At 50.8% G+C, this 21,644-nt stretch overlaps 1 long non-coding RNA gene across 1 annotated transcript; it reads left to right on the forward strand.

Annotated features, from left to right (window-relative positions):
- The first annotated feature begins 555 nt into the window (after window positions 1–555).
- Window positions 556–14,059, forward strand: LOC132343660 (uncharacterized). The gene is made up of 2 exons (XR_009492602.1): window positions 556–1,133; window positions 12,705–14,059. It is a non-coding gene; the product is annotated as an uncharacterized lncRNA (long non-coding RNA).
- Window positions 14,060–21,644: the final 7,585 nt, after the last annotated feature.

The raw sequence follows: 21,644 nt of genomic DNA on the forward strand, positions 1-21,644 counted from the left end.
GAGCATGGAGAAGGTCAGGCTGATCACTGGAGGTGTCTCTGGGGAGGGGCACAGAGGGGACCAGCAGGAGCTCTGGGAAGGACCAGGCGGCAGGAAGGGAGTTGGAGGAGCAGCCAGGAAGGCAAGGCTGCTGGGGGCGCGGGTGCACGGGCCATGAGAACAGAGAGGGGATGGGGGTCTTGGAAGCCTGGAAGAAGCAGATTTTGAGAAGGCACAGTGATGAGTCAAGACTGTAGACAAGTCAGTAACTGTAGACAGTTATTAAGACAAGCAGTAAATTGTCCACTGTGTGTGCGTGTTAGTCGTTCAGTCGTGTCCACTCTTTGCGACCCCATGGCCTGTAGCCCACCAGACTCTTCTGTCTGTGGGATTTCCCAGCAAGAATACTGGAGCGGGTTGTCATTCCCTTCCTCCGGGGATCTTCCCGACCCAGGGATCGGACCTGGGTCTCCTGCACTGCAGGTGGATTCTTTACTGTCTGACTACCAGGGAAGCCCATTAGATTTAAGAGTTCAGCGCTAACTTGTGCTGTCATCAGAGCTGGTTGGAAGGAAGAGCTGGGGCTGGGAGCCAGCCTCTATGAAGCTGGAAGGCAAGCACCCAAGACAGCAAGTGAAGCCACCTGTAGGGAATTTAGGGAAGAGAGATGGGGCGGAAGCTGGGGAGCACACGGTGTGGAGGGAGAGGCTCTGTTTGCCTGGTTCTGCTTGGAGTCTGGCGTGAGATTCACTTCACTTTCAAGACAAGTGCTGTTGGGGGACAGCCCAGCCTGCCTGCCATCGCCCTGTGGATATTTCCGTGCTCATGATGGAGACTGCTGGTGTGTCCTCTCAGAGTCATCCTGTCGCTCCGAAGGTGTGTCTGCAGGAAGGTCACCAGGGCTGCGAGAAGGCCTGGGTGGTAACCGACCCAGGGAGCGTCCACTTTCCAAGTCCAGCCCCGCCGCACCCTGGCGAGCTGGCTCCTGTCCTGCGTGCACTTCTACGCCCTGTGGACTCACCTCTTCTCTTGGCCAGGGGGCCAGCTCCATGTCCCCGCCCCGTTGGTGAAAGTGTTTTGTGTGATTCCTCCTGTTGCCTGGAGAACACTTTTCTCTTTTATTATTGTTTTGGTTTTAACCGGAGAGAATGTGGGTAAGGAGGCCAAGGGGCTGAGGGGCGAGGGAGGGAAGGGGAGTCAGGGAGGGGGGTCTGGGAAGGGGAGGCCGAATGGGGTCAGCTTGCAGGTGAAAGCCAGGGTCAAAGGTTAGGAGTGGGGAGGGAGGGGGACAGGTGTGACCCTGGGCAGGAAGTCCAGGGACCCCACGGTGGGCTGCTGCTCAGTAGGAAGGCGGCAGGATCACCGGAAGAGGAGGCAAGAATGGATGGAAAGCTCTGCGGTTTGGCTCTTGTGGGGGCCGAGAGGAGCCGGGCAGGGACCAGGGGGGCAGTTTCCTCATCCTGCTGCCTGGCGAGAGGGACAGTGTAGTCACGGCGACCCTCACACCAATGGTCTGGAGTTCCCTCCATCAGTACTGTGAGGATGTGGGAAGGAAGGGTATGTGCGGGGGTCGGAGGGGGAGCTCAAGGTAGGAAGGCAGGTGAGATGAAGGGCCAGGGGCTGGGGGAGCAAAGGGTCGGGGCCTGAGCCCTCCCCCAACCCCGTGATTCCTGGTCCTCCCCCTTCCCCACCTGCCCCAGCCTTGTCCCCTGGAAACCAAATTCATTTCACTCCCTGTTTTATCCGGAGATTGGCCTTCAGGGTCATCTACACATGGAGCAGTGGGCGTGGGGGCCGGTGACGGGTCAGTGTAGGTGCATCAGGGGTACCGGTGTGCTGCCGGGTGTCGGAGGTTGAAGGTGGGAAGGCTGTCAGTTTGGGGGCGGGGGCCACGTGGGAACAAGACCCTACTGTGATGAGCCAGGAGGGGAGGTGGGCAGGCAGGTTGGGGGTTGCGAGTGGGCTTACTCATAACCCCTACCACACCAGTCCTTAATCGGCTTTATTTTTAAGAGCAGTTTTAGGTTCATGGCATAATGGAGCAGAAAATACAGAGATTTCCAAGATCCCAGATGCCCCCATGCCCACGCTCACTTCCCTCACCGTCAACGTCCCCTCCCCTTCACGTGTTCATCCGTTCAGAACGTTAAGCCCTATTTCACTTGCTGTACTTAGCGAACCACTTCTAACAAGTTGACAGTGATGGAAGGGAGATGCTCTAACAAGTTGACAGTGATGGAAGGGAGATGCGTAGCTCCCTAGTCCAGATTACCGAGGGCGACCCAGCCTCCGCCTTGACCTTGCTCAGGGGAAAAGAGTTGCCGTGCTGTGAGGGGCCTTAGACAGCCCCGTGGCTGGATCCACGGGGAAAGAAACCAAGGCCTCCAGCCAAGAGCTCCGTGAGTGAGTCGAACTGAGGGACCCAGTGGAGCTGGCAGTTGACCAGTCCCAGCCAACGGCTCGGGAGAAGCTCTGAGCTGGGATCCCCCCGCCAAGCTGCTCCCAGATTCCTGACCCTCGGACACTGTGAGATAATACATGCTTATTGTTTTAAGTCCTAAGTCTTGGGGTGATTGGTTATGCAGCAAGAGATAATGCATATAGTACCTTTCATTTCATTCTGATAATACATGCTTATTGTTTTAAGTCCTAAGTCTTGGGGTGATTGGTTATGCAGCAAGAGATAATGCATATAATACCTTTCATTTCATTCTGATTAGCACTTTGTCTATGACCTACTCTGTCAAGTCTGCTTCTTCCTGGCTCTCTCCACCTTTCTCCCGCCACTGGGCTGGCTCCTCTCGGGACTGGCAGTGGAGTGGTCGTCTTCCCTACGCTGCTGACTCTGCTTGCTGGTTCTGAGGTCTCTTAGTCTTCCTTCGGCCTCCTTTCCTTTTTGTAAAAGAGTTTATTTAAACATATATTTTTAAAATTGAAGTGTAGTGAATTCACAGTGCTATATTAGTTTCAAGTATACAACAAAGTGATTCCGTTATACACATGTATGTGTTCCGTCGCTGAGTCATTCTGACTCAGTCACTCTGTGACCCCATGGACTGCTGCATGCCAGGCTTCCCTGTCCTTCACTATCTCCTGGAGTTTGCTCAAATATATGTATTTGTTTTCAGATTCATTTCCCTTATAGATGATAGACTGGAGTTCCCTGTGCTACATGGTAGATTCTTGTTGTTTGTCTATTTTATATGCGGTAGTGCGTATGTTGGAGAAGGCGATGGCACCCCACTCCAGTACTCCTGCCTGGAAAATCCCATGGACGGAAGAGCCTGGTGGGCTGCAGTCCATGGGGTCGCTAAGAGTCAGACACGACTGAGCGACTTCACTTTCACTTTTCACTTTCACGCATTGGGGAAGGACATGGCAACCCACTCCAGTGTTCTTGCCTGGAGAATCCCAGGGACGGGGGAGCCTGGTGGGCTGCCGTCTATGGGGTCGCACAGAGTCGGACACGACTGACGCGACTTAGCAGCAGCAGCAGCAGTGCATATATGTTAACCCCAAACTCCTAATTTCTCTCTCTACCACCACTCCCCAGTATGTTCTTTGAAAGCCATGAGTTTGTTTTCTATGTCTGTGAATGTTTGTTTTGCATTATGTATTAGTTCCTTTGTATAATTTTTTTAGATTCCACATATAAGTGGCATCGTAGGACATTTGTCTTTGTCTGAATTACTTCACTTAACTTGGTAATCTCTAGGTCCATCCCTGTTGCTGAAAACGGCGTTATTTCACTCTTTTTTGATGGTTATTTCACTCTTTTTTGATGGTGCGCAGCGTTCTGTTGTGTGCATGCACCACGTCTTCTTGTCTTACCCATCCATTGGCGATGGCCCCACGTTGCTCGCCTGTCTCGGTTGTTGTAAATAGTGCTGCCGTGGACACTGGGATGCGTGTATCTTTTTATATTAGCGTTTCCTCTGGATATATGCCCAGAAGTGGGTTGCAGAATCATATGATAGGTCTATTTTTAGTTTTTTCAGGAAGCTTGATACGGTTCTCCGTAGTGGATGCAGCAGTTTACACCCCCCAGCAGTGTAGACGGGCCCTTTTTCCACACCCTCTGCAGCAGGCATTGTTTGTAGACTTTTACATGGTGGCCATTCTGACTGCTGTCACTTGGTTAGGCTTCGTTTTCTTCCTTTTTATTCTTTTCTTTTCCTGAAACCCATCAACCACTTAGGAAAAAGTCTGTGGGAGATAAAAATGTTTTTTATCCTTGTGTGTATAAAAATACCTTTACCTGCTTTCATCCTTGTTCAGTTTTGTTGTTGTTCGGTCGGTAAGTCTGAACAACAGACTCTGAACTAACAACAACAGTAAGTCTGACTCTTTGCAGCCCCATGGACTGTAGTCCCGGAGGCTCCTCTGTCCATGGGATTCCCCAGGCAAGAACACGGGAGTGGGTTGCCATTTCCTTCTCCGGGGATCTTCCCAACTCAGGGATGGAACCCACGTCTGCTGTGTCTCCTGCCTTGGCAGGTGGATTCTTTAACTGCTGAGCTACCAGGGAAGCCCTGGTTATTGAATTCCAGATAGAATGTCATTTTCTCTTGGAATTTTGACGTCATTGATGGTCCTAGCCTCCAATGCCGTATTAGCTGTACCATTTTCATTCCTGTTCCTCTGTGTCCTTCCTTGATTTTCTCTCCTTGGGAGTTCGAGGGCCCTCAGTTTCCCTGGTATGGGGGAGTTTTATGATGATCCACCTTGTTGTGTCAGTTAGGATCCTGGAAGTGAGGAAAACCCAATTAAAATGTCCCCAATGACAAGTGGATTCATTCTCTTGAATAATATAAAGTCCTTGGATAAGGTGGCTCTCAGGTTGTTTAACTCAGTGGCTGAATTACATCAGGAACCCTGGTTGTAGAAAAATCTGTTTGTTCTGCCAGAATGCTTCAGGTAGTTCCTTTTGTGGGCACAATACGGCAGTCGCTTATATTCCAGAGGCAGAAATTGGAATTACCTCGTCCTCTGACTCTTTAAAACTGTAGAATGTTTCCTACAATTAATCCCATCACTGGCAGACTTTCTATCAAGACCCCACATCCAAAATTAGGTGTTATGGCTCTTCTTAAATGAATCACTAGACAAGGGAAATACAGTTAATATGATTGTCTTCAACTAATCAAGGTTTACTCCCTGGAGCTGAAGATGAGGTTGGTCTTTCCTGACACCATGACTTTGCAGTGGAGGCTGAGGACTTAAATACAGTCTGAATCTTATTACAAGGAAGAATAAGGCAAGCGTTACTGGTGGGCAACCAAGATTGTCAAGTGACTGTGGGTTCTTCCATCATTTACTGCGATGGAAACCCGGTGATCTGTCTTCTAAAAACTTGTCAAAGTCTCCCATCTGTTGATGTCCCCTCCTGTGTCCTTTGTCCTTGTGGGTTTATGGCATTTTATTCCTTTATTACCATTTTAATAGGGTTTATGAAGGGAAAGGTGAAAAATGTGTGTTCAGTCTCTCTTCGTGTTTGGAAGCCCCCAGCCAATGTTTCTCAAACTGGGAGCTGTATGGCCCCAGTCTGTATAGCCTATAGTGAGTGAACTGTGTCTAGTGTTTTAACAAATGAAAGAGCGTAGAAAATGCCAGGTGGTATGTATTGCACAGAGTGAGATTAAATATCGTTTCAGTCGAGTACGCCTATGTTGTGTGTCCTGGGAAGAGATGTGAAACATGTTTCTCCCTGCAAGTTGCCCACAAAACTACTTGGAAAGCATTAAAGAAGGGGCTTCCCAGATGGCTCAGTGGTAAAGAACCTGCCTGCCAATGGCTGGAGATGCAGATTTGATCCCTGCATCAGGAGGATCCCTTGGAGGAGGAAATGGCAACCCACTCCAGTATTCTTGCTTGCAGAATCCCATGGACAGAGGAGCCTGGTGGGCTACAGTTCATAGGGTCACAAAGAGCTGGACACGGCTGAAGCGACTGAGCATGCACACACTTTGAAGAAAGCTATTCTGAGCATTTTGTGCCCTACAATCCTATCTTACTTGGGTGGTTTTACGGGTACATGAGGCTCAGAGAACATAGCAAGTCCATCTGACTCCAGTGGGCATGAACTAACATGTGATTTATGCATAAAGACATGGTTCAGTTCCACAGAGTCACTCAAAACTCCATAGAAGTAAACGTGTTGCTGTTTTCATGTTACTTGTTTCTGTTTTCCCAAGGAAGAAACTGCGCTCCAGAAGTATCCTTGGCTGGAGCAAGGCAGCAGGCAGGTGGGCCTGAGAGGCTCCGGACACTGAACGTGGAGCCTGGCTGAGATCCGCTCCCCTCCCCCCACCCCGTGGTCAGGGCTGGGTCACAGCCCTCCCTGAGTGTCCAGGGTAACCTCCGCAAACATCTCTCCAAAGGCCGCATTCCCCAAATGTTTGGAGAGCCTCCGACCAGAAGAGATGCTAGGCTTCCGCTGAGTTACATAACAAAATACTAGGCTCGAGGTTTGGTTTCAAGGCCTATTTTTCACTCAACCTTGCCCTTCCCAGGCAGCTGTATTCAGCAAAGACTGATGGGTGTATTTCCTCCACCTAAACGTTTTCAAGAAGTGAAAACATCCCTCTGGGCGAGGTCAGCATCAACCTGAAAGCCTGCTCCCTGGGTCCCAGCCCAGGGCCGTGGGCGCCCCCACCTGTCGTGCTCACGGTGGCGCCGCCTCTTCTGCTTCCTTCCTGTGGCCCCTCGTCATTCCAGCCTAACTGCGTTTTCCACTTTCCAATTTTAAAATTCTTTTTTTTTTAATATCTTTGACATGGAAAAATCATATCTAATTAAGGTGCCCAGCCTGATGTTTTGATATACATAGACGCTGTGGGGCTTCCCAAGTGGACGCAGGAGATGTAAGAGATGAGGGTTCAGACCCTGGGTGGGGAAGATTCCCTGGAGGAGGAAATGGCAACCCACTCCAGTATTCTTGCCTGGGGAATCCCATGGACAGAGGAGCCTGGCGGGCTACAGTCCATGGGGTCGCAAAGAGTCAGACACAACTGAACAACTGAGCAGAAGATAATATACACGTAGACACGGAAAAGATCCCAAGCTGATTGACACATCCCTCACCTTGACCTAGTTACCATCGTGTGTGTGTGTGTGTGTGTGTGTGTGAGGTGAGAAGATTTCCTTTCAGCTCAGTCCTCTTTTGCAACTCTCAGGCATTCAGTACAGTATTGTTAGCAACAGTCACCATGCTGTATGACAAGTCTCTAGTTTTCTGTCCAGAACATACTCATCTTGCGTAACTGAAGCCCTGTGACCCACACCATGCCGTATCTCTCTCCGCTCCTCGCCAGCAGCCACTGTCTACTTGCCAATTCTGTGCATCGGACTATCATAGATTCCACCTGCAAGCAAAACCCTATAGTGTTTCTCTATGGCCGGCGTATTCCTCACAGCACAGGGGGCTCCAGGCCCACCCATGTTGTCACAGGTGCTGGCATCTCCTTTTTAAAGGCTGCATAGTTATTGTCTAACGTTGTTTCTGATGCCGAGGTGACCAGAGAGGCATGCACCCCAGTCCTTCTTCATTCCTCGCATCAAAAGACAACATTCTTTACTTCTCAATATTTAAAAAATTACAGCAGAAGGCTTGGAGTCCTTTTCTATATTGTCCAGCTTTTAAATTGCTGTCAGTGGGAAACAGTCTGAATACCTCGCCTGGCACTGTTGGAAGTTGGAAACCCTCCCGACAGCGTGAGGCTCCCGTTCAGTTCCAAGAGCGTCCTATTCTCAACGGTGTCACTTCTATAATTAGCCCGTCCCCGGCTTAGAGGCCGCAGCCCCTCTCCCCCTCTCCCTTGGATCATGGGATGGAAGGAGCAGGGGGGACGCGAGCCCAGAAGCTGACCCCGACAGGGTCCGGAGCTGGAGGTGCTGGGGGTCCTGGCACCCTCATTCTTGCTGTGCTGCCGCTCAGGGCCTGTGCCTGCTTTTCAGTGCACGTGATTTGGAAAAAGACATGTGAACGGTGCTTGGAAAACGGTAATCGCTCCATGAAGAAATGGCAGGCACAGCCGCAAGCTGAACCATGGTGTGGTGCAGTGTGGGGACTGGCTGGATCTCTGGGAGGAGAGGAAATGGGAAAGGTGGAGGGATGGAGGAGGAAGTGATGCCCTGGGGCCTGTGCGGGGGGCTGAGACCTCGGGGCGGGGGCTTTGGTCCCCTGTCACCTGGAATCGGACGCTCCCTAGCCTGTTAGGGCGCAGCCTGTCCTTCGTGTCTTCCAGGCCCATGGCCACCTGGATCGGGCTGGCCAGGGGCTCGTGGGAAGAGACGGTCCCTGGGTTGCACAGACACCGCTGCTCCTGCCCCTGGTGACTTGGACAGAGGTCAGGGCTGAGCCGCGGCTCCGGGTTCTGCTTGTCAGCACTCCGGGCTCTCCCCTCAGGCCGGGTGCCCCGGGGGTCAGAAGGAGGGATGCTGGGAGTTCTTTGAGTGCAGAGCTGCTCTTGTGGGCACCCCAGAGCATCAGCTCCCGGCTGTCCGCGGTCCGTGGAAGGATAACCCGGCCCTCCCTCTCTGGGCTGAGAGCCGCGAGGCTGACACGCATCAGCTCGGAGCCTGGCGCTGCCCTCGGAACTGGGCCACCTCATAGATCCCACTTGGTGGGGTTGCACTTCCCTTCTCAGACCCAGCCAGGCCGCCAGCATCTGCCAGCCTCAGGGCGCTCCCCTGTCCTCTTGGTCCAGGAGGCTGAAGCACACGGGGACACATGATGCCCTCTGTGCTCGAGGTCCAGGCACTGAACTGGGGCCATGAGAGACTGAGAAGCCCCTGAGACGCAGGCTCGTGGTGCGGGAGGTGTTGCTCTGCTCGGTGCCTGCGTTTCCCGGGTTTGTATGCCCAGCCTCTGCCAGGACATGCTGCCTGGCTCTTCCCCGAGCAGTGTCTCCTGCACACGGCCTGGCTTGGAGGGATGTTTCTCTGTCTCCTAGCCCAGCCCTCCCTCAAGTCTCTCTGACTTGTTTTTCTGCTGACTCGGGAACCCCAGTGCGCGCTCTCTTGAGATGCCCTGCCCTTGGAAGGGAAGCCGGCTCTAGTTATCCGTTAGCACATGCTGCCCTCTATCGGCTCTGGCTTCGAGTTCCCCGGCTCCCTTGGCAACAGCAGCCCCAGGCCTTCGTGGAGGGTCCACAGCGAGATTCCTTGCATGTAAGCAGGCTCTTTTCCTTCCCCCAGCGCCAAGGACCAGCCCTTGCTCTTGGGAGGGCCTGGGGGGAATGTCAAAGGCAGGCAGGCCTGGTGGGTCTGGCTGGGGGCTGGAGTGGGGAGTGGCCCAGTGTCTCACTGCCAGCTGTGAGATAACTGGAATTTTCTAGCTTAGGAGCTGGGACCAGCCTGTCTTACAGCCGTGCAGTCCACCTGCTCGCTGGCAGCTCCTTGCTGGGCCTAAACAGGGGAGAGCAGGGCCTCTGTGCAGCCAGAGTGGCTTCCTTCTCCTACCTTCTGGGGAGGGGGCTCCCCTGTTGGAGCCCCGAAAACCAACTCAAATGCTGAACGGCGGGTCAGGGAGGACACACACACCCCGTGAAACAACATCTCTCAAGCTCGTGTTTGAAGAACCTGCAGTGATTGGTTGAACATTGTCCAGTTCTGTTTCCAGGGGAGTCTGGTACCTAATCAAGGAACAAAGTTCACAAGTGTGGGAGGAGAAACTGGGAAACATTTTGTTTTGGTAGCTGGCAAGCTTGTCTCCAGAGGTGATGGAAAGAAGCTAAAAGAGGAAAGAACTCTGTTTTCCTGCAATAAGCCCCAAATCTGGCAAAAGCAAAGCATCGTGCTTGAGCTTTGCTGCTCAGCAGGGAACGATGCGAAAGTGAGTTTTCATGAGTTTCAAGGTGTTATAGAGTGAAGCTCCTTAGGGGAAAAAAGACGCACTTCACTAGGAAGCAAAGTTTGGAGCGAGCCACCTTTAGCTTTCCTTAAATTGGGGGTGGTGGTCACAGAGGTTAATGTGCTAATTCCAAGGGAGCTGAAACCACTGTTTGGTGGGAGCAAACCACTGCTCTCTTCTGCCCTGGGGAGCAGGGACGGAGATCAGAAAGTGCAGGAGGAGGGGCCGAAATGTGAAATTATAAGGTTATCACGCAAAGTGAAAGTGAAGGTCGCTCAGTCGTGTCTGACTCTTTGTGACCCCATGGCCTGTAGCCCACCAGGCTCCTCTGTCCATGGGATTCTCCAGACAAGAATACTGGAGCGGGTTGCCATTTCCTTTTCCAAGAGATCTTCCCCACCCAGGAATCCAACAGACATCTTTACTGTCTGAGCCCTTAGGGAAGTCCAGTTTCCACGTGGGGTTCAAGCACCTCACACCTTCCGATATGGTCACTCTTTGTAGAAATGGAAAATAAACATTTTTTAAAAATTTATTTTCATTTTGAATTTTTATTTGGATCTCTAGCTGCAGAAACTCATCATCAGGAGACTCACCTTGTCCCACTCAACTAAAAAAAAAAAATGGACATGTTCCTTCTTTCTGAAAGTCCTGAGCAAATTCTGAAAAAGATTAAAACAAAACAGGTTCCTTTCTTTTGACAGAACTGACCTGAAATTTGGGCCGTGTTCGTCTTTGACGCCTGACAGTGCTGATTCAGCCTCAGAGGAGCCCGGCATCTTTCTAAAAGTACTTAGGCACATCCCAGGCAGGCCAGACGGCAGGCCCTGCTCTGCCTTCTGGGAGCCTGGCAGGCAGGGGTTGAGCTCTGAGGGCTCCCTCCTCCTGGAAGCGGAGCTGGGTCTGCTTGGATATGTGTATTGTGCACTCCAAGATTTGGTTTGTTTTACAGCCACACTTCCCCTCAACCCTCCCTTCCCACCCTTCCGGAGTAAAGATGGCGTCATGAGACTTTGAGAGATGATCCATGCAGTTCCTCTTCCTTAACATTTCCTGCAAGGCCAGTTCCACCTGTCAAGAGAAGTGTTTTCCCAAAGCCAGGCCCCTGCTGAGCTGCAGACACGGCTCCCTGGTTTTATTTGGGTAACTGTCAAAGGTAAACAGAGGGCCCTGGGCTTATAGTGGTATTTAAAACACAAGAGTGTGACCATTTAAAGAATACCTCTAAGAGTTGTTGGGATTCCCGGCATTCCTTGCTTCACTGTAAGTGTTCTCACAGTGGTTGGGGAAGCCTCCAAGGTCTGAACTGGGGAACTGGCTGAAATGCCCACAGCAGGACCGGGACTCCTCAAGGTGTGAGTGAGACTCCAGCACATCTGAGATGACGGGCCCGCACCATTCAGGCGGGACTCGCATCTTCTTGGCTTTGCTACTTGGTGGGATCAGAAGCTTTTTACTTCTCCCAGCCTCCATCTGGGTCCTCCCTGGGCAGGGGGGGTGGCGGTGAAGATGTTGTGAGTGTCATTATAGAAGTTCAATGCTTAGATGCCAATTGGTAAGGATACCAGTAGGATTATCTTTTTAAAAGTCTGAATTAAAAGGACCCAAAGGAAATGAGATGTGGAACTGGCTTCCTCAAGCCCCGAGCCTCACCTGGGCTTGTGGTCATGTAAGGAAAGGAACTGGGGTAGAAGTAGAAGTAGAAGCTTTGGGAGGAAGACAAGGAAACAGAGAGAGGAGAGCTAAGACCTTGTCTTCTGGAGCAGCTAGTTCCCATCACAGCTGGAGCCTGTGGAGGCGTGGGGAGGCCCTGGGGGAAGCAGCGGCTGAGGGGGCGTCTGCCCTGCCTGGGGATTCAGCCCGCCGCCATAGGACCTGACAGAGCCCTGGGCTTATGGTCTGGATCCCTGTGGAGAGAGGTCTTGGCTGGGAGCAGAAGAGCGGACTTGGGGGTGGGGCGGACTGGGAATCAAGCCAAAGCTCCCAGTCTGCCAGGCGAGAGGGGCCTTGGAGCGCCAGCCAGTTAGCCGGTTAAGCGCCTGGTTAATGAGTGCACTGTGGTCAGGGCGCGCCTGGGGCTCCCTGAGTCCCCACACGCTCGCTCCAGGCTCTCTGCACACCCAGGCCGTTCCCGCTCTGCTTGCATGACTCTGCTTGCTGAGCAGCTATTGGGGGAAGAGACCCCTGGGACAAAGTTTTCTAAAAATCTGATATTTGGAGGGGGGAGGGGTGATGTTCTCCTTGCTAACAGAAGTGGCAATGAAAACACAAAGAGGACTTGCTTCATGAACTTGGGAGCTCCAGAAGCTGTTAGGCAAGATATGGGCAAAAGTGAGTCGTCTCGTATGTCATTGCAGGCTTTAGGTGACCTTTCATCCCTGTGGCCTTTCCTGTAGAATTGGGTTTTCATTGTTGCTCATATAATTTCTTCTAACTTTTAAGTATATATGGGGGTAGAGGAGGAGGAATTGGCTGAAGGCATTTTACGATATTTTTTAAAAAATTATAAAAAAATGTATGCAGAAAAGTGCCCAAAGCCTAAATTCGCTAACAGTTCACAATTGGAAAACACTTATGCAACCAACACTTCCGCTGAGGAACGGGACTTGCTCAGCCACCGGGAGCCCCCCTTCTCCCGAACCAGCCCTGGTCTCGCATCATACTTTAGTGCTGCCTGTTTTTTTCCCTTTTAAAAAAATTAGTCTTTAATTGTGGCGAAAGGCGTAAAACCAAATTTATCATTGTTATTGTCTCTAAGTGCCCAGCTCAGTGGCATGAAGTGCGTTCAAACGGTGCGACGGTCACACTTTGCATCCACAGACCTCTTTTCATCCTGCAAACCCGAAACTCTGTCCCCATTCCCCCTCCCCAGCCTCTGGAGCCCACCAACCTGTGTCTGTGAACCTGCCTACCCTGGGACCCCATGCATGGAGTCAGGCGGCGATTGGCCTTTGGTGACCGGCGTCTGTGAACCTGCCTACCCTGGGACCTCGTCTATGGAGTCAGGCGGCGTTTGGCTTTTGGTGACCGGCGTATGTGAACCTGCCCACTCTGGGACCCCGTCTACGGAGTCAGGTGGCGACTGGCCTTTGGTGACCGGCGTCTGTGAACCTGCCTACCCTGGGACCCCGTGCATGGAGTCAGGCGGCGTTTGGCCTTTGGTGACCGGCGTCTGTCGCTGCGCGTGACGGCCTCACGCCCTCAGCAGTGCAGCCTGTGTCAGGGTCTTCTCTTCATCAGGCTGACGGGTATTCCACTGTGCTGATACTCCTTTTGTTTACCCGGTCATCTACTGATGGACGCTCAGGTGGCTGCTACCTCTTGGCGATTGTGAATCAAGTCGTTATGAACATCGATGTGCAAATAGCTCTTAGAGACCTACTTTCAATTCTTTTGGATAATTACCCAGAGGTGGAATTGCTAAGTTAAGCGGTAATTCTAGCAATGGCTCAGATGGTAAAAGAATCTGCCTGCAGTGCAGGAGACCTGGGTTTGATCCCTCAGTTGGGAAAATCCCCTGGAGAAGGGAATAGCGATGCTTTCCAGTATTCTCGCCTGGAGAAGTCCATGGATGGAGGAGCCGGCCAGCTACAGTTCATGGGGTCACAAGGAGTCAGACACAACTGAATGTCTCTGCTGCTGCTGCTTCTAAGTCGATTCAGTCGTGTCCGACTCTGTGTGACCCCATAGATGGCAGCCCACCAGGCTCCCCCGTCCCTGGGATTCTCCAGGCAAGAATACTGGAGTGGGTTGCCATTTTATGTGGTAATTCTATTTGTGAGTTTTTGAGGAACGTCCATACTGTTTTCCATGACTAGTTTTGCCCACTTTTATGTCGTTGTGGTTTAGTCACTAAGTCGTGTCTGACTCATTACGACTCCACGGACAGTAGCCCGCCAGGCTCCTCTGTTCATTGGATTTCCCAGGCAAGAATACTGGAGGAGGTTGCCATTTTCTTCTCCAGGGATCTTCTTGAACCCGTGTCTCCTGCATTGCATGTGGATTCTTTATTGATGAGCCACTGGGGAAGCCCCTTTTAAATTTCTACACATGGAACTTTTCAGTACACACTGTTTTGTCTGGCTTTTTTCTTCAATTTTGTGTAGCTCAATTTCTGTTGCTATATTTTTAACAGACATCCAGGTTTGTAAGAAGCTATACTTGCTTTTTATTTGTCTGTATTTCATATTTTCCCATATCTTTTAAATAAATATGGTTGATTTATAATGTTGTGCTAATTTCTGCTGTACACACACACACACACACATTTTTAAATAAGTTTTAAAAAAAATAATGTATATTTTTTAAAAGTTCAGTTCAGTTCAGTTGCTCAGTCATGTCCGACTCTTTGTGACCCCATGAATCACAGCACACCAGGCCACCCTGTCCATCACCAGCTCACCCTGTCCATCACCAGCTCCTGGAGTTCACCCAAACTCGTGTCCATCGAGCCGGTGATGCCATCCAGCCATCTCATCCTCTGTCGTCCCCTTCTCCTCCTGCCCCCAATCCCTCCCAGCATCAGGGTCTTTTCCAATGAGTCAACTCTTTGCATGAGGTAGCCAAAGTATTGGAGTTTCAGCTTCAGCATCAGTCCTTCCAGTGAACTCCCAGGACTGATTTCCTTTAGGATGGACTGGTTGGATCTCTTTGCAGTCCAAGGGACTCTCAAGAGTCTTCTCCAACACCACAGTTCAAAAGCATCAATTCTTCAGCGCTCAGCTTTCTTCACAGTCCAACTCTCACATGCATACGTGACCACTGGAAAAACCATAGCCTTGACTAGACTGACCTTTGTTGGCAAAGTAATGTCTCTGCTTTTGAACATGCTATCTAGGTTGGTCATAACTTTCCTTCCAAGGAGTAAGCGTCTTTTAACTTCACGGCTTCAGTCACCATCTGCAGGGATTTAACATGTATATAATAAGAAATCAAAAGGCATAAGAAGCAAAAAACAAAGTGTTCCTGAATCACAAGCAGTTTGCCATTTGATGTGTCATTCTTTTTTAAAATATCCTTTTCCATTATGGCTTAATCACAGAATGTAGAATACAGTCCCCTGTCTTATTACGCTGTGTTTTCATAGGTAAATCCTTTCAGTCCTACGGCCAACTGCGTAGCATTTTGTAAGAGTTTTCAGCGGGATAGTACCTTTCCCCCTGTGCTGTCAGCAGCAGGCCCTGCTGGACACGGGCGCAGGAGTTATGTCAGGATCTGTGCTCTGGGTCCCGTGTGGGGACGTCAGCTGCGCCTCTGCTTCTGCCACTCTCACAGACCTCACAGCCTGAAGAGGCAGACGTCTCAGCAAGGACTCCTACCTGGTCTGTGAGCTGGGCCTGCTCCAGTGGCAAATATCCAATTTGAAGATCGATTCTACAGTTTTATGATGGAGTACTTTGATTAGCTGCTCAATTACCCTGGTGATAACCGACCACTAAATGTGATAAAATAGCTCCACGATTCCACACCTTGTCCCAACTGGATTTCTTCATGAGCCATTCCGCCTAACCCCCTCTCCAGCCCCCACCCCCCCCAAGAAAACTGCTCTTGGAATCACAGGTTTGCAGAACTCCTGCAGCAGCTAGCACCTATGGATTTTACTGATTACTTCCCTTTTAAAACAAAAACAAAAACAAAAACAATTTCTGCAGAAAGCTGAGTGAGAAAAATATTTTGTAAATCAGATATGTGAACCTCAGCTTTCAACAAGGTCCTTTTTAAACATTCCAGCGGGTTCCAGCAATGCTAAGTGAACAGGGAAGTGAGTCTTAATTGGGTCGGTTGGGGCCTGGCAGCTGCATAACAGTAAGAGTTTCCCAAGAGGAAGGCACTTCCGGGAATAGAACTGGGGGCCCGGAGGACCGGCTGCCCCCTCCCTCGGCCGTCAGCTCTCCTTCCAGGCCCTCTGGGGGTCGGGCCCCGGGGTGTGGAGAGGGAGAGCAACTGTGATCTATTCAGGGGGAGTCAGGGGTCCTGGGCTGGCCTCCTCCTCTGACACTTTCCAGAAACGTGATACTGAACAATTATCTTGACTGTACACGGTCTTGGCTTTCTCCACTTGTGGAAACAGCATAATTTATAGAGATCTTAAATTGCATGTTGCCATTTTTTTGGGGGTCTTCTTTCCCAGAAGGTCAAGTGTTTGAGCTCCTTATCACTCTGGAGGATTGTGGTGTCAGATGGGAAGCAGAGTTTGCCTGAATGGAAACCCACCGTTGTGAATTTTATTTTGGATGCTTGAAGTCACTAAGGATAAAAGATAATGCTTGCTGGTACTCAGAGGAAGGGAGGTGTGTGTGTGCAGAGGAGGTCGGGGGGCGGGGGATGGCTAAGGATGGTGCTTTTTGTTTTGTTTTTTCAGTGAGAGGGAAGACTGCGGAGCTAAGGGAGAGCTTTGCTGTAGCCAGAGAAGAGCCGGGGGCAGGGCTTCCAGAAGGAGCCCCGAGAATGTGGTCCTGTCGCACTGCCAGCTCTCAGGAAAGGGCCACGCCTTGGAGTGCCATCCCTACACGCAGCATGCAGAGCCCGGCAAGGCACCAAGCAGCCCAGGGCGGCGGCCCATTGAGATAACCAAGCGGACAGACAATCAGCGGGGCCGCCTTGAGTGTTCTCTGCTTACGACTCTGGGGCCTTTACGTTTGGAACAACTGAAAGGAACTGGGGAGAGAAGTGAGAGTGGAAAAAAAAGGGCATCTTTTTTTTTTTTTTTGAATTGCATCTTTTTTTTGCTGTGTTTTTAAAATTTTTATTTGAATTTAAATTTTAACTTGATTTATAATATTGTGTTAGTCTTCCACTTACAGAAGAGGGATTCAGTATTCCTGCAGATCCCATCCCATTATAGATTATTACAAAATATGGGTTATAATTCCCTGTGGTCTGCAGCAGATCACTGTTGTATCTCTGTTTTCTGTACCGTCATTTCTGTCTGCTAATCCCACGCTCATAATTTGTCCCTCCCTTTGGTATCCACAAGTTTGTTGTATATGTCTGTGAGTCTGCTTCTGTTTTGTATATACGTTCATTTGTAATATTGTTTAAGCTCCACATATAAGTGATATCATAGTATTTGTCTTTCTCTGTCTGACGTATCAGTAAGCGTAATATTCCCTAGGTACAGCCACATTGCTGTAAATGGCCATTGTCAGGGTTGAGAAATATTCCATTGTATACGTATGTGTATATGCCATATCTTCTTAATCTAATCGTCTGTTGGCGGAGACTAGGGGTGTTTCCATGTCTTAGCTATTGTAAGTAGTGCTGCTCTGAACATTCAGATGCATGTATCTTTTTGAGTTAGTATTTTTGTTTATTTCCAGATATACGCCCAGAAGTGGAATTGCTGGATCATATGACAATTCTATTTTTTAGGTTTTTTTTTTTTTAATTGGAGTATATTAACAGTTTCTTTATAATGTTGTGTTTGACTGCATTACTTTGATTTAGTAAAAATGACCTGAGTTTCCAGAGCAAAATTCCTATGGGCCACATATAAATAAAATGGAGACAGCCTAGCGTCCAGCTCACCTGACTGTTTCGGGAATGGAGGGAGGTGATGGAGGTGGGGCGTGGCTCACGACACGCTCCATCAGCTCCTCTGACCCCTGGCTCTCCCGGCTACGGGGGGCGGTGCACCCCCAGGCTCTCCTACAGGTCGGTAGGAGTGGAAAGTTTCCCGGGCTCCTGTGTCCGGTGTCCAGGGCCTGTTGCTTCCGTCAGACCCGAGTAGGATGTTGACAGCTGGGGCTGCTTCCTTTGTGGGATGTTGCAGGGCGTCACTGCTAAATGCTGACACCGCAGACTGTGCGACAGTTCTCACTGAGAAGAAACCTGGACACAAGCATCGGAGACTTTCTGACGATTCTGTGTCCACCCTGTCATGCCTCAGCTGCCAGATCCATCGCCAGGGCAGAGAGTCCTGACAAATGCTTGCTTTGCTGGTGTGGCAGCAACTTACTCCCAGGGAATCTGGACCTTCTCAGGGAGGACCTTAGTGGGCAGCATCTGGACCTGTGCTGAGCAGTGGAAATCTAATGCCCCACCAGCTGAGCCATATGTGTTATTTCAACATGTTAGGTGGCCACGTTTTTCAAAGTGAAAAAAAAAAAAAAAAAGATAAAATCAATTCTTACATTTTATTTTATATAACTCAATGGATTAAGAATCCTATTACTGTAACCAGTAAAAATGTAACATAATCATATAAAAATATTCCTGAGCTGGTTTACATTTTGTTTTGTTTTCTGTGTAAACATTTGAGATTCAGGATACAGTTTATGCCCACAGCACGTGCCACTTTGGACTAGCCACGTTTCACTTGCTCAGGGGCCCTGGATGGTTTCTGGATTAGATCGAGATGGTTTGGACAGGCGGCTCTCCTAGGGAAGTTCCCCTCCTGCCTGGGGGGCATTTATCAGTGTTCGTGGATCTTGGGGATTGTCACACCTGGAGGGGATGCTGCTGGCTGCTGCTGGGTGGACACAGGGATGAAATAAGCATCGCACATACAGTGCACAGCTATCCCCCCATGCCCCATCCCCAACAAAGGACCATCTCTCCCAAGATGTCAGTAGCACCGAGGCGGAGAAACCCCAGTCTGGACCAATTCCTTCCCCCTTGCTTTTCCCCCAGAGCAGTGAGAATGAGGCAGCAGGTGGCAGGACAGGTGATTACTCACAAGTCTCTTGAGTTTAGCCCCAGGGCATTTCCCTACATCCACCCCCCGCACCCCCCCACGCCCATGGCTTCCTTGCAGGGGCGGATGAAGGCGGGGGATGGTAGCGAGTTCCCTACCCTTTGACCAGCCCAGGAGGTGAGTGTGAGTGACAGGAGGCAAGCCACGGGCAAGAAACCAAACCCTCCACAACGTTCCACAGCACAAAAGCAGCTTTTGTGCTGCAAGAAAATTTAGGGAAAATTCGTACACTTATCAGAACCTGAGGACCAGCCCGAGGGACAAAGGAAATGCTGAGACCAGCAAGGGGCCTGCAGCTGACGGTGGGGCCAACCCTGGACACGAGCTGCAGCGCCTGGGGTATCGGGCGAGCATCTCCCCACGAGAGTGGGCTTCTTACTCAGCTGCCAGGACCAGGAACCTTTCCTGAGCATCCATGCGAATGTTTATTCTCATCAGTCAGAGAAAAGTACTTTCCAGTGCCTGGAACCCTCAGCTTCGAACTCCAGTGACCAAGTGTTGGTCTCTGTAGGGCTTCTCCCTCCCCTCTCTACCACTCCTGCATAGGTTTGCAGACAGGGCATTTTCAGAAATGTTTGTAGAAGTTGGTAGGAGAAAGAGTGTGTTAAGAAGTGAATGAATTGCATGCAACCGCTTCAGATAGGAACCAGAGTCCCTCCCTGTTTGTTTCAATGTTAAGTAAACGGATTCTTTTCTAGTCTCTCTGGATCCTTGGCCTTCATTTCTGGTGCTGGGGCTCTGGCCTCCCTGCCTTTGTCCAGCTCCATCTGAATTCCCGAGTTTATCTGGATGGCCTGATCCACGTCAGAAAGTGAAACTGTGGGAGCTCCCTGCACGCCCTCCTCCAGCCTGGGGCCAATGTGCTGTGTGCCCCGTCAAGCCTGACTCTCTGCGACCCCACAGACAGTAGCCCGCCGGGCTCCTCTGTCCGTGGGATTCTCCAGGCAAGAGTACTGGAGTGGGTTGCCATTTCCTCCTCCAGGGGCTCTTCCCAACCCAGGGATCGAACCTGCATCTCCTGTGTCTCCTGTATTGCAGGGAGAGCCAGAGGCTTCTATTAAAAATACCCTTCCCTGGGCCCCACACTCCTGGAGATGGTCAGACTCGCTTCCTACATCAGTGACCTCCGGGTGCTTCTCATACCCATCCAGCCTCCACAGAGAAGGCTTCCTTTCTGCATGGTCCCACGACCAGGCGCCCTGCAGCCCAAGCAAGGCACACCTTCTGCCTGCCGTGCACCTGCTGGTTGCCAGACCCCAGGCAGGCTTTTGTCTGCTGGGTTGGTGCTTTAGGACCATTGCTTGCTTTAGCCACCTTTGTGCGTTCTGCATCCGTTCAAAGGAGGATGAGAAAGCCGCTCTCAAACTGGCTCCGGCCACTGTGTCATCAACGTGTGTTACGGACAGAGTTAGATGCTCAGAGCTGTTTAAAACGGCGTTTGGAGAAGCCGTGCAGCCCTCACACAGGGATCCTTCCCCAACCCTATCTGTTTAGTGAGGAGCTGACCGCTGGTGCTCTGGCCCCAAAGATGCAGAGACGTCAAGGCTGAGGGATCCTTGGGAATTCCCAGGGCTCTGATCCTGCTGCCTCCTGACCTTGCTCCTCTGTGGTGCCTGTTTTTCTCAGGCATCAGCAGGAAATCAAGAGTCTCTAAGTCCACTGGGTGTGCTGGACGCCAGGACAACAGTCCCATCCTGGGACATGGAAAATATGATGTGTTCAGCTGAGAACACGGGGCCTGTCCCGGAAAGGAGGAAGAGCACATTACTTGGAGATGGATCAACCTCCTTAGTGACCGCCGGCCTTGGGGACAAGCTCCTGGCCACACAGAGTGCTGGCTGAAGGGCTCAGCCAGCGCATCAGTTCCTGGTTCCGAGCAGCTGCCCACTCTGCTCACGGGATAGGTGTGTCCGTGGAGACGATGTTGTCCCAACAGGCAGACTGCTCTGGCCTCTGATAAGGTGTAGATGATGTCCTTCTAGACACCAAGAGCTGCTCTTCTCAGGGAATTCAAGGTTGTCTTTTGAAAATGATTTTCCTTTCTTCTTCCTCATCTCCTCGTTATTTTATTTGCTTTAAACAACATCGTCCATCCATCCTAAGTCATTTCAATCATGTCTGACTCTTTGTGATCCCATGGACTATAGCCTGCCAGGATCCTCTGTCCATGGAATTCTTGGAGTGGGTTGCCATTTCCTTCTCCAGGGGATCTTCCAGATCCAGGGATCGAACCCACGTCTCTTAAGTCACCTGCATTGGCAGGGGAGGTTCTTTACTAGGAACGCCAGCTGGGAAACCCTTAAACAACATACACGATGTCTTTCTTAAGGAAGATGTAGCCCAGGATCTAGGGCTCCGTTTACAGCACAGTGGCTTTCCTCAGATTGCTCCCAGGAGCTCTGCTTTACCTCGACAGCCACACAAGCCCTGCGTGTGAGGGGCACCCAGGCAGGGTAGGAAGTGGCCGACGAGGATGCTTCTGTTTGCAAACCACCTCCCAGGCAGGCGGCTCCTGCAGCGGGACCTGGGCGTGTGCAGCTCCGCAGCGTTGCTGGTACACAGGGAGACGCCAGGGCCAGACAAACTCCCTAATGCAAACCCTGAAACTAACTGGAGAAAGAGTTCCCTCTGCACCCGTGCTGTGGTTTTGCAGTGTTTGCTGACCCAAGCACATCGACTTAGCTGCATGTTAATGAAAACGTTTTTGGATGGGGGTGAGTGTCACGGGTGTTTTCATTAAACTGATTTCAGCATATTGTTGACCCTCATTCTCGAGGGGACACAGAGCTTCCTCTGGGGCTGCAGTACAGTTGTTTAATCCTCACGGCCACCACGAGGAAGGAGGAAGTTCACATCAAGGAAGGTCCCCTCTCACTCTTCCTGCTCTGCTGGCTCTGCTGGCTTGATTTTTAAAGAGACAACACGATGTTTTTGCTAGAGGAGGATAAGTGCCTGGGAGAGTCATTTTCAGTGGGAGGATGTGGGGATGTTAGCAGAAGGAAGACCTTCTGTTCGAACCACGTTTGCTTTTCCGGGCTTTTTTTTTTTTTCCTACCGTAGTTCACAAAGTTGGAAGTTCAGATCTCCTTAGGGAGGTTGGCAGTTGGCTTTAATAGT

The sequence above is a fragment of the Bos taurus genome, chromosome 23, assembly GCF_002263795.3.
Source record: "Bos taurus isolate L1 Dominette 01449 registration number 42190680 breed Hereford chromosome 23, ARS-UCD2.0, whole genome shotgun sequence".
Taxonomy (NCBI): domain Eukaryota; kingdom Metazoa; phylum Chordata; class Mammalia; order Artiodactyla; family Bovidae; genus Bos; species Bos taurus.